Source organism: Austrofundulus limnaeus, unplaced genomic scaffold (genome assembly GCF_001266775.1).
Source record: "Austrofundulus limnaeus strain Quisiro unplaced genomic scaffold, Austrofundulus_limnaeus-1.0 Scaffold32, whole genome shotgun sequence".
NCBI lineage: Eukaryota > Metazoa > Chordata > Actinopteri > Cyprinodontiformes > Rivulidae > Austrofundulus > Austrofundulus limnaeus.
In genome coordinates this window covers 2,775,179-2,787,481 of record NW_013952434.1, presented here as the reverse complement: position 1 = coordinate 2,787,481, position 12,303 = coordinate 2,775,179, and the positions used below count along the sequence as shown (strand labels likewise).

The window sequence follows — 12,303 nt, the reverse complement described above, 5'->3', positions numbered from 1 at the left end:
CTTTATGTTTTGAGGAATGTCATTCCATGCTTTAGTATAAACATAGAAGAAAGACCTCTGGCTGTAACAGTTTTTAAAAGTTGGTAATATCAGTTGTCCTTTTGTAACAGATCCAGTTGAATGACCAAATGAAACCAATAAAACAGTGAGTGTACTGCAGGGATGTTTACTGGAATCATTGATGCTCTTAACACCAGCTTGAAGCTGCGTTTTGAGGATCAACACCACTTTCCTTTCTGCTCACGTTCTCAAATATTTGCTGTTATTCGTCCAAATGATTCATGATGGCACACCTCAAGGTTCTTCACTTTTTTATTATTTTTTTCCTGTTGGCAGCTATCATCTCCACGAAGTGAGTGAAAACACAGGTTATGGCAGTTTTCTAACTAACACGTGTAACCAGGCAACTGCACGCCAACACGCAGACTCCGTAGGAGGGCCTCTGCTTAGTCATTCACACTGAGAACACCAACAGTGAATAGAACATTTTTATTACAAATTATGACTTTATAAATGTTGAAAGATGCCGTGCAGCTCGAGGGGAGCCACCACTCAACACAAAATGCCCTGCCCTGTCACACAAACCCTGAGCGATGAGTTAACTTCTTCTGACCTCCGTGAATGGATCACATCCTAACAATGTGGCAAAAAGCTGCCATTCTCATTGATGTGGTCTACAGCCTGTTAATTAGTTGCACACATGAAAAAGCAGATGGATAAATGGCTTAGACAGGGTGAGATGTGTGCACAAGAACGAACGCGCGCACACACACACACACACACAGCCATAATAAACAGAGTGACGGGGCCTCGCAGCAAATCAGAGGTGTCAGCTACTGTAGCAGCCCAAACATTCACAGCACAAGGCTGGATTTAGGACTGCATGGGAGGGAGGGGTGGGGGTGCCGGTAGTCACGAGTACAACTGTGAGCCACATCTTGTTCTTTCAGTGAAGCTGCAACCTCCAGAGTGAATCCCAGAGATGATTGAACACTTAACCKTTACACGAACAAGAATTAAAAAATAAAACCCAAAAAGATTGACTTTGTATCAATATAAGATACGTAATAGCGTGCTATTTTTACCTCCTCCAAAGAGGTAATGTTTTCGGTCGCATATGTCTGTCTGTCTGTCMTTCTGTCTGTGGACAACATTACTCAAAAACTTGTGGATGGATTGTCATGACATTTTTACTACATGTGGGTACTGSCCCAAGTAACACACCTTTATATTTTGGTGATGTTCTGGATCACAATGCGGACACAGGATTTTTTTCTTTTAATCCTCTGAGATCGGCAAAGCTGTGATGCTTTCACAGGGCTTTTGTAAAAAAAAACAGTGAGATCTTTCAGTGTTCATTTGAACTGGATTTGACAGCACGGACTTCAAACTTTACAAAATTAATGTTAAAACCAGATTTAATGATGAATAATTCTTGCCATAATGTGTGCATTTTTACACATTTGGTGCGTATTTAGAGAACGTTTTGTGACCAGGAAGTACGTGGCTGCACCTTGAATCCTATTTTTCCCATTTCCTCAAACACACCACATTTCCAAAACATCCAATCAAAACAGTTTCTCGCTACTAGGCTTGTAAACAGAGAGCTGCCCAAAGTTTGGAGACGGGGGAGCCAGGAAGCACTTTATAAAGAGAGTCAAACCATTATAAACTCACACAAGGGGATAAAACAGACGTTTTACATGGTGAAATGTGACTGATGAAAACTTAGGAGCTTAATCCGACACCAGTTTGACGATGAATAACATCGGGTGATGAGTCTGACTTTCTTTCTTTTTTTTACACATTGGACTCCACCGAGAAGAAATTCCGTGCATACTGCCTGCTTATATGTTCRCTACTTCAGAATTTATTCGACAAATGTGTTTCCATCTCTGCTTTTGCGCATTAACTCTTACAGGATGGGGGAAATTTGTCTTGGTAGAGGTTTGCACTCTTGCGAGTGCTTCTAGCTATTTTTATTTATTCATTCTTAAAACTTTTTTTGGGGGGTGGCATAGTCTATCTAAACRCTTTGAAATTGTCCTCTGCCTCTTTAAGAACCTCCTACCATTTCAGACACTCCCACTTCAGCAACAATGCTTCAGCAGAGGGGAGAAAATGAATACATTTTGTGTTTTGTAGATTTTGTTGTAATAATGCCTCTTGGCAATAAATCTTTTAGCAGCCATCTGATTGGCAGAACCTGGAGGTATCAGAAGCTCAACACAAGAGTCAATAAATACAAACAAGCTGTTCAAAAGAGATTTGGCAAATTTTTCATGAGCACAACCCACACACTCAGCTCTACTGCTCATCCCGCAAATGCATCTTCCTTACAAATGTGGCACCTTTTAAAAGGGAAAATATACAGTAGGCCTTCTAAGAGTATAAGATTTATTGCCAAGGAGCATTGTTACAACAAAAATAATTTACTAAATCTTTTTTGTGCCAACTTTACTTTAAATTTGAGGTAATGACATCAGCAGCAGCTGTTTATGGGTTTTGGTTGAAAAGAAACTATTACCGGTAAATTTTCTAACAAAAATCATTGTGTTGTCAAACTATTGATGCAAACACATTAAAACCACTTATGACTCATTATTTGCACTCTTCTGATTTTGAATCAGTTCATTAAACTTGACACTGCAGTTAGATAACAGAAGCTGAGGTAAGCTCTTTAGTGATGTGAGAAATGCAACCATGGTGTGATACTCAAACACTTTTTTTAAYGAACACAATTCTCCTGTTGCCTTTCAGTGAGCAGCTGCATGCTGCTTTTCAGCTCCTGGATATTTAGAAATGAAGGCCTGTTTGTTTTGTTCTGTGAAGATGGAATGAATTAGTTTAAAATCTAAATGTTGAGCGAAACAAACAAACAAAAAAAAGCCCAAAGCAGAAAAGATTAATTTGCACAAACATACTTTACAAACTGAATGTGAATAATACCTTTTTGTTGCTTTTCCCCCCAACTATCTGTCTGCTGCTTGACATTTAGAAAATAATTTTATTTTACTGGAAGTCATCTGGTCTTTTGAATATGTTTATTCTGTTCAAAATGCATATGTTACTGTAGTAAAGTGGGTTTATTTTGTATAAAATGCATATGTTNAAAATGCATATGTTACTGTAGTAAAGTGGGTTTATTTTGTATAAAATGCATATGTTGCTGTAGTAAAGTGGGTTTATTCTGTATAAAATGTTACTGTAGGAAAGTGGGTTTATTCTGTACAATATGTGCCCGGAACACCTCACCAGGGAAGCATCCAGGAAGCATCCTAACCAGATGCCCGAGCCACCTCAACTGGCTCTTCTCGACGTGGAGGAGCAGCGGCTCTACTCTGAGTCCCTCCCTGATGACTGGGTGAGCCCAGACACCCTGCGAAGGAAACTCATTTAGGCCGCTTGTATCCACAATCTTGTTCTTTCGGTCACTACCCAAAGCTTGTGACCATAGATGAGGGTAGGAACATCTGTCTTTTGAACAAGTGTTCTTTAAAAATAAAGAAAAATAATTTAATTTTGGCCAGATTAATGAGCTAATGACTAGTTTTAGTGGACCAGGACTGAAGTGGTTTGCTACCATCTTAATAAAGCTTTTTTTAATTGTGGTTCATGTAAAAGCTGTTGTATAAACAATTTTTTTACTGCAGAACAGTTGATATTTCACAGTTATCACAACAACACTATTTCCTGTGTGATGTACCATAAGCTGCACTCAAAGTGCTACAGCTAGATGCTACAACTGCTATTTACGTACAATCTTCTAATCAACCCTGGGACTCTATGTAAACAATCACACAATGTGCAACTGATGACAGTATAACATTTTACAGAACATCATAAAGAACTATAACCTTGTTGAGATTGGAGTTAAGGCAACAATCCTGGTCTTGGCCTCTCCAGGTTAGCTGGTCGAAATTMAGCAACTTCTTTAAACTTCACAACACTGCATTCAAATGATTCAAACAGCCTCATTTGTGTCCCGAAGTGAATATGTTTCTCTTCTGGATCTGTGATCCAGACCTGTAGACCGGTGATGGGAAAGGAACGGGAGCCACTGAGAGCATCTTGTTTTATCTGACAGCAGCTGGCAGCACCATGTCAAACACAAGGTCCTCTGAGGGAACACGGAGCAAGAGGTCTTCAGTCTGTCAAACCACCTCTGGTCAAAAACAGTTTACCTATTTGCCAACAAAGTTTTCTGTCAACAAAAATCTCTTTCTGTTCACAGTTATGTCAGCCAAGGTTTTTGTGTAACTAATGTTTGTGGCACTGCTGAGCAATGATGTTACTCGAAATATGGAAATGAATTCTGGAGCTAATCAGAATTTCTCAGTTGCAGTCTTGCTTCATTTAGCATTCAAAAGGCTATAATGCATCCTTACAGACAGGRATTAAATATGTCTCAGTGAATGAGTTTTTAAAAAAGAAGACATGTCTCATATTTATYTCTGCACTCTGAGATAAATGTAGAAGAAAATGACCGACCGAGGAGCTCTGGAGAGATTAACAAGGAACCAAACTATGACAGCATTGGCTTCATATGGTCACTACTTTCAAAAACCTTCACCTACAGACGCTACGCTGTAAAGTCAGACAGATAAAAGGAAAATTATCCTGCCCCCAGGAGACAATTAAAAATGCTTACATCACACCTAATTGAGGCTGGATGAGCTGGTGAAACAGAGAAGAAAAAACCGAGGAGGAGAGGCGTTTTCCAGCAGGTTAATTGCCTGCCTTGAAGGAGGCTTTACCCCCACTGATGAAGCTGACGTCTCTTTTTATTTACAGCAGACAGCAGTTTAATGACTAAGCATAAACTTGGCTAGTCTGATCCTCCAGACAAGGTAAAACAAAGCAAGAGCAGTAAATTAGATGAATACACCACAGGGAGAATTACACAAATCTATTTTAAGGCAAGCAAAATTAAAATGGTGCAGTTTGAGACAAACGGCTGCAAACACACTAACGCAAGTGAAGGAAATATAGACAAAGCCCACAGTTGCCAACCAAGGTCCCCCACTCAAAAAAATAAAATAAAAACAATTTTTCATATATGAAAATTAACAAATTTAAAAGGTGAAGGATAATAATACTTGTTCAGCCCCTCAGCTGTTGGCTTTAAGTCACTGTGGCCCCCTGAGAAATTTAATTGAATAGCCCTTTGTTAATGTCACAAAATAAGCTGCTTTAAAGCCAGCAGTCACCATAAACTACATCTCCCATAATGCGTGATGATTATGGACGTCAGAATGAATTAGTCTGTCAGAAAGTGGGCAGCAACTCACCACAACTCAACAGTGAGTAAAACGTTTAACAGTATTTCTGTATTTATTTCATATTTCATCAGTCAGACTCGTACACATAATTTCCAGTGTTTGTAGGAGGACGTGTTAAAGGGGTGATATTATGTGCTTTCCAAGCCTATATTTCAATTTTATACTAAAATAAAGTAACAATGTCACATTTTCAGCTTATGAAAGAGCTATATATTTGTAAAAATCCCCAAAACAATTCACTTCTCATCTTGACAGTTTCTAAACGCCTTGAAATCGGTCTCTGTCTCTTTAAGAAAATCCAATCACTTTGGTCCATTTCAGCACTTAGCCTGCCGGAGTCACGGAGTGGGTGGGATGGGGGGAGGGGCGCTCTGCCATGAGGAAGCTCGGCTTAAAGACGCATCCTAGAGGAGGAGCTTGTCCCAAAAGGACACAACCCAGGGGCGTTTCTGGTCCCCACCTGTCGTTTTGCTCTTCAGCATGGCTTCCTAAAAACGCTGCAGGATTTCTCAAACATGCATGAATGAGTCAGAGCAAGGCTTTGGGCATGTTTTTTTATGAGAGTATAACATTATAACATGATATAAAACTCGAAAAAGTTGATTTTACATGATATTGCCCCTTTAAAACGCTGTTTCTWTGCAGGAAATACCAAGTTATTATTTGTTAGCAGTGCTCAGCTGCAGCAATTAGACAAGTTGAAGTTAAACACAAAACGTCAAAGTTAATTACAACTGGCCCTTAGAGGGCCACTAACACTCATGTGGCCCTCAGTGGAAACGAGTTTGACACGTCTGCCATAGAGATGTGAAATGTGCACAAAAAGGTGAAAAATCTTCTTGGAAACAGAAGCATACTGCACGTCTTCTAACCTTGACAAAGTCCAATATGACCCGTCTTCTTTCTGCATGAATAAGTTATCTCAGAACATGTGTTTTAACACGTAACAGCTGCCACTCATTGTTAGAAGACCCAAACACACATGTTCACTTTGATCAATTTTTCATCAGCACTCTTGTCAGCGTAAGAGCCAACATGGAGACAAACAAGTTGCAGGTCTCTTCATTTAGAGCAGCTGATAAATGATGGATTAGCCTAACCACAAGCTGTCGCACTGAAACTGAAAAAAAAAAAAAAAAAAAAAAAAAAAACAATCAGATGTTCAGGCAGATGTGTCTGTTTTGATATTTAAAGGTAATCTAATAGGAAAATTGTGTTGTATGTTCACAGGAAATATTTGTATTTTTAGATTTTTAAATGTTTATCACAGATTTTTATTTTATTTTATCTTTTTTTTGTTTTAAAATCTAGTTTTATTTTAAAGGAGCTCACCCTGGGTCACTTCACGGTCCGTTATACAACAACTCTGATCAGCRTGAAGTCGAGTGCTCTGTTTTCTGCTCAACATGCAGGAAAACATCACACCGTTGGGATGAAACACCTGACTGCTGCCCCAGTGACTGACAATCCATCTGTTGTTTTGCTGCATCCAACTTCCAGTTACTCAGTTTGTGTGCACACAACAGAATCCCTCCTCTCACAAACCCACCCTGAAGCCTTCTTTCACAAGTTGCACTGACACACTTATTTATTCACACGGTAAGCGGAAAGTCTGTCAGTATCAGACAAAAAAAATATCCAAATATTAGCCTGCAGATGCGCATGTGGCTTTAGTGTAGTTTTAGCCAAAATCCCAGAAATAGAGGAGGAAAACCCAGAGGAAGAGGAGAAAATGATGCTCTTTGTGTCACCGGTTTAAATAAGAGGTTTGGGTCTGGTTGGCCTYCGTCACAGATCGTTACATAAGAAAACTCCTATTTGAGCACGATATTCTTCCTGTATCGCTGCACGAGAGTCTGTTAGAAACTGGCAGGATGTTTTAGACCCTGACTACTTTACTTTGAACAGTTTTTTAAATTAATGTATTTTTCCTTGGTTTGAAAAAGAATATCTTCATATCTTATGCAGAAACCTGGGTTAAGAAACTTTTGAGTGTGGCTATAGGTTCTTTCAAAACAAAAAGGTTTTCTTTGGCAGTCACAGATTTTTCTCAATTTTACTTTTCAGCAGAAGAATAAATATTTTCTGACTAAACAGGTTTGGATGTAAAACAACACATAATTAATGTTGGGCCGTTTTCTGTTCATGGAGCCGGTGAAACATGTCAGGAATGATAAGATTTAATTTGAGGATTTTATGGGCGAAAATCAAAAGTTTTCATTCAGATTATAAACACATAAGTCGTGATAATTTCATGTAATTGACACTAATGTGTGGAGTCCATAAAAGTGCAGAGTTTATGATGAGATGGAACGTAATGTACAACTGTGACTCAGCTCTGTCGGCCCACAACACCTGAACATAAAAACAAACACTAAAATTGTGCGTGTATAAAAAGCAATCTGTCATCCTGCTGGGAAACAAAGAATAAACTTTTAGAACGCACCGAYGCTTTTTATGCCTAAAAATACTACAGGTCCAACTTTGGACCTAATTAGAGTGATTGTAGCTGTCTCACCACATTATCACTGCTCTCAATTCTCYCCCTCTCCTTTTCCCCAGAGGAGTGGGAGGAGAGGAGAGAAAAGAACGTGATACCCCCACCTGCTGAGGTACATCACACCAGGATGGAAAATGTAATTTCTAAACCATCTGTGACCAGAATACAAGACAGAAACACTGACTGGATTTGCCAAAATGCTGAAAATAWTAAGATCTTGACAGCTACAGTAAATAAAAGCTTTTGTTCATTTATGTGAGCACAAAATCAAGAAACTCCAAGAAAAACTCACTCCTTTGAGATGTTTGAATTCAGATCTCTCTCACTCGTTTTTATTTCACAGCTGAAGTAACCTTTAAGAATAACCAAGTGCCACCCCTGTGTGTAAAATGGCYCATCAGTCTTGTCCTTTAGTCATTATGCTCCATGTGGATCTGTATTCATTCTATTGTCAGGGCGCACGGTAACAAGTGTAATTTCTCAGCGTGACAAACAGCAGGATGTTATTTGTAGCTGCAACACAAACAAGAAAACTGTAGTACAAAGATTAAACAACTTCATTATGATGGTGACAAAAAAAATCAAAGCATGATTTTTGATGTGCATCTAAACACTTCAGCTTCAGTCTCAGCTATCTTTCTTTTTGCATCTCCTAATAAAATATATTTTTATTTTTGTGCTCCATAAATCAGTTTTTTATTTTTATGTTGCCATGTCATTTTAATATGGCTTCTAGGTTCTCTCAACCTTACTGTTTTTAAGATCAAACATTTGCTTTGCCTTGCCTTTGAGGGTAGTTGGACCATGATCACTCAAGAACGTTTCTGCTCAATTCTGTTTGGTGCAATATAAACATATATGAAATGCATTATTTCTAATATCCTGAACAAACCAACACGGCTGTTATTTTTTTTTGTCTATTTAATTCTTTTACTACTTTTCTTACATTTATTGTGGTTAGGTTACTTATTCTGTTTTTGCACTGCCTTCATGAGCTGCTTGTCTGTAAATTTTTATGTGCTTCTTGTACAATGACAAAAGCAATTCTAATTCTAAAATAACAGTTATTTTCAATTTTATCAACTATGCTATATCCAAATATTTTATAATYTTCCTCAAATGCAAACCCTGTATAAGGTATTTTGAATACAAAAATATTGAATAAAGAGAAAACTGAAAAAGCAATATTTTCTTGTCTTGTTTTCATGACTTCGAGTTTTTTGTTTTCCCTCCAAGGTTTACAACATCTACAGATTTTCCCTGGTTTGAATTTGCATTGCTAGATTAAAGTTGCAACACTGGCACAGTAGCTGCTAGAACTAACTGTACAGGTGCAGCTAAAAGAACTGTTTAAATGTTTGGTCTGAGCAGAGCTGCAGCAGATCAGCTCCTCCTCATGACTGCATGGTGAAGCTTTGACAGTTACCTTCAGTAGGCTTCATCATGTGGATTGAAATGCAAATTTCATCCTTTTTTTTAGTGTTGTAACTGAATCCCCAACAGTATAAATAATGCAGAACTTCAGCTACGGAAAAACCCTTAAAAGCAATAAGCAGAAGAAGTTCAGTGGTTCTAAATTCATAAACGGAGCAGTCGTGTTGCAGAGTTGTTTGCTGGAGCAAACATCATTCTAGCACATGTTAGATTTAACAGATTGTTTTACACTCATTCAATAAAAGCAACACTGCTTGTTTTTGTGCCTCAACCAGCACCAATTTACAGACTTCTGGTATTTTTCTGTTTTATTATATCCCCTGGCTCAGTCATCTGAATTTATTGCCTCTAAATTATTTTGTTTTTATCGTACTTGAATCACTTTTTTGTCAATTTAGTTTCTCAGTCACCTCACCCCCACCTGATCCCGTTACCCTTTTCAGCTCTCACACTGGTGCCTCTCATCTTATTTATAATTATTTCTTTCTCTCAGCTCTACCCTTTTCCTTCCTCCTAGTTATACTTCCTCTTTTTTAAAACTATTTTCATCAATGACCCATCTTCAACTGTGCCCTTATTGTTCTGCCTCTGTGGCAGCCTTTCTAATAATCAAAAAGCATRTTTTATTGAGAGGAATGTTCCTCCAGTTCTGACTCAGGGTGATGAGCTGTCTTCTGAAATGAAGCCGTTTCTTCAGGTTTGACAACAAAACCTGTTGGATAAGAGCGACGGCACCAAGTGGGAGAAATAAATAAAAGAAGTGGGGAAAGAAAAATACAGAAGAGAGAAGCTGAACTTTCATTCACCTTACTGGACTCAGAGTTGTTGATTAAAGCCTGACATGAATCTGGGAGACAGCTGTGCACCAAATTATAGTGCTTTAAAATGTGTATTAGCATTTCTACAATGCAATCGTTCAATATTAGAACAAGAAAATGTGAAACTAATATATTATTTATGAAATTTAGCACCAAAAAAGAAAGTAAGTCAGGGTTAAACATGAAAGAGTTTGAGCTTAAGAGCAGATTCTTTCATTTAATAAACAGGATCAGTCCTTAACCTCATCATTTATAGTTTCAAATCTCCACCAGTCACTGTGTTTACCTTTTATTTCTCTCCATGTGCCAATTAGCAGCACTAATTCTGTTGTCTTTGTGTAATACAGAGCAGTGTGAAGAAACATTTGCACGCGCAGATGAAAGTGTATCCTGTTACCATCACCAGAGACACACAATCCAATAACTCATTTAGAGTTTAAACGTTTCGGCAAAATCAAATATTAGGCTGAACATGAAAAACTTCTGCACTTTGTGCTTCCATCTGCTCAGATTTTTATCTTAGAAACTCACTTTTACTCTTCACTTCATCCAGCTGAATAAATCTCGCTTTTGATGGGACTTTTATGGATTTTCATGAAGTGAGAAAGATCAATAAATTTCAAAGTATTTTTCTTTTAATGGAAAATATTCGTTTTTTTTTCTCCCCGTTTGGAGTTAAAGCTGAGTTTACCTTGTGGCTTTAGCTGTCAGAGACGGAGCAGGAGCCAGTTACTCTGTCGCAGTTCAACAGCCCAGACCCTTCTTATTAAAGCAGCACAAAAGACTAATTATTTCTGCAGCGCTTTGATTTACATACAATTAAAGTTTCATGTGAGCCCAGATAAAGCAGGAGGACATGGGGAGAGTGGAGAGCTGAGCGGGATGGAGGAGAGAGGGGATTAAAGGAGAAGCACTGAGGAGACAGAAGCAGAAAAATGGAGCAAAAAGTAAAAACATTTAAAAAAATACAACTTAGTGACAGAGAGGGTAAAGTGTTTGTGTGAGGAGAGAAGACCAGAGATCAGAGGAGTTTGGCAAGGGAAGTGATGACACAGCACATCCATCTCAGTGGCAGGTGCCTGCTGTCGCTGCTTTACTGAGGACAAAGGAGAAGAGATYTGCACCACAACAGGAAAACTACACCTCAGGGTGATTACTAAAAAAGATTATACTCAGAAAAATACACACAAATTTACTTAGAAGAATCCTCAAAAATGTTTAAGACGATGTACAAAACCAGACTGAAAAAAAAATCTGCAAAATTTAAATAACAGAATGCAATGATTTGCATTTAAATCTCAACCGTGTTTTCTTCACAGTGAAACAGAGTGAGCATCATGTTTAAACTAAGAAAATGTCATCTGGAAAATTACAGCTGCAAAACTTTTTTTAAAATGGTGTCAACGATCAAGAAGTATCCCCACTTCTTCTAACAGTCCAAACATCTGAGGAGAGCAGAGCAGAATGTTTCCTTCTCATGTAGGATTCCAGCTCCTCAGCAGTCCTGGGTCAGTTTGCTGAGTGTTTTCTGTTTCATGATGTGTCAAATGTTTTCAGCTGATACGAGGTCAGGACTGCAGGCAGGTCAGCTCAGATCTCAGACTGTTCTGTTATGAAGCCACACTGTTGGAATAAGCTTCCCATTGTGAAAAGAACCATGTCCACTGAGAACCTGGATACATATAAAGATGATCACAGCGCTGGGGTCCACCCCGTTTCAAAATAGCCCCGATCACAGAAACCCTGGTCACACCCACTGGGGTGGGCCCTCATATAACAGCAGTGGAATGCCTGAACCTTTATGCGTTTACACTGTTGGAGCGAGGCACGTGTTAAATACAGATTTGTTGAATATTTTACTATTAAAACAGTGGCGGCTGGTCAATAGGGGGCACTGATTCCACATTGATTTACAGTTTTGATTCTTGAATAATCTTTAGCTTTAAGATAGCTGTGATTGTCGGCTTGTTTCCTCTCATGTTATGCAACTCTGTGGTTTGTAAATCAGTAATCGTAGCCCAGAGCATCTTGATATTTTTATTTGAACGCGCTGCTTCTGCAAGAATGCGATGGATTCGCCGAGACAGGGAACAAAACTAGTCGGGTACGATGTAAAACAAGAGCATGACATAACAAGCTGCAGTCAAGTCACTGAAGACCCAATGATGTGAGAACAAAAAATACATTCAGCAATTTTATACCACACACACACACACACACACACACACACACACACACACACACACACACACACACACACACACACACA

General features: G+C 38.6%; 1 protein-coding gene across 3 annotated transcripts in view; it reads right to left on the bottom strand.

Annotated features, from left to right (window-relative positions):
- The window catches only part of dtnbp1b (dystrobrevin binding protein 1b), a 49,636-nt gene that overhangs the window by 13,261 nt on the left and 24,072 nt on the right, over positions 1 to 12,303 (bottom strand). The window lies entirely within an intron of this gene.